This window comes from Arachis duranensis, chromosome 8 (assembly GCF_000817695.3).
Source record: "Arachis duranensis cultivar V14167 chromosome 8, aradu.V14167.gnm2.J7QH, whole genome shotgun sequence".
Lineage (NCBI taxonomy): Eukaryota > Viridiplantae > Streptophyta > Magnoliopsida > Fabales > Fabaceae > Arachis > Arachis duranensis.
The window spans coordinates 21900795-21901953 of record NC_029779.3 but is presented as its reverse complement, the minus strand read 5'-3'; positions in this window follow the sequence as shown (position 1 = coordinate 21901953).

Here is a 1159-nt window from a genome sequence, read left to right as displayed (position 1 = left end):
TAATGACTGGGTTGCCTCCCAGCAAGCACTTCTTTATTGTCTTTAGCTGGACCTTCACTGAGGATCATTCCAGCCTCAGTTTTAAGCATTCTTACTCAAAATTGCTTTCAAGATAATGCTTGATCCTCTGTCCATTAACAATGAACTTTTTTGTCAGAATCAATATCCTGAAGTTCAACATATCCATATGGTGACACTCCTGTAATCACATACGGACCCCTCCACCGGGATTTAAGTTTCCCTGGAAACAATTTGAGCCTAGAGTTGAAGAGCAGAACTTTTTGTCCTGGCTCAAAGACTCTGGTTGGCAACTTCTTGTCATGCCACTTCTTTGCCTTTTCCTTATAAATTTTTGCATTTTCAAAGGCATTGAGTCTGAACTCCTCTAGCTCATTTAACTGGAGCAATCTTTTTTCACCAGCTAACTGAGCATCCATGTTTAGGAATCTGGTTGCCCAATAGGCTTTATGTTCCAGTTCCACGGGCAGATGACAGGCCTTCCCATACACCAGTTGGTGGTATGGAGAGGTTCCTATATGAGTCTTGAATGCTGTTCTGTATGCCCCCAGAGCATCATCCAAGCTCTTTGCCCAATCCTTTCTTCGGGCTATCACAGTCCGTTCTAGGATTCTTTTTAGCTCTCTGTTAGAGACTTCAGCTTGTCCATTTGTCTGTGGATGATACGGAGTTGCCACCTTATGGCTAATTCCATATCTAACCATAGCAGAGTATAGCTGTCTATTGCAGAAATGAGAGCCCCCGTCACTGATTAGTACTCTGGGAACACCAAATCTGCTGAAGATGTGTTTCTGGAGGAATTTTAGCACGGTCTTGGTATCATTAGTGGGTGTAGCAATTGCTTCTACCCACTTAGATACATAGTCCACTGCCACCAGAATGTAAGTGTTTGAGTATGATGGTGGGAATGGACCCATGAAGTCAATTCCCCATACATCAAACAACTTTATCTCTAATATCCCTTGTTGAGGCATGGCATATCCGTGAGGCAAGTTACCAGCTCTTTGGCAACTGTCACAGTTACGCACAAACTCTCGGGAATCTTTATAGAGAGTAGGCCAGTAGAAGCCACATTGGAGGACTTTAGTGGCTGTTCGCTCACTTCCAAAATGTCCTCCATACTGTGATCCATGGCAGTGCC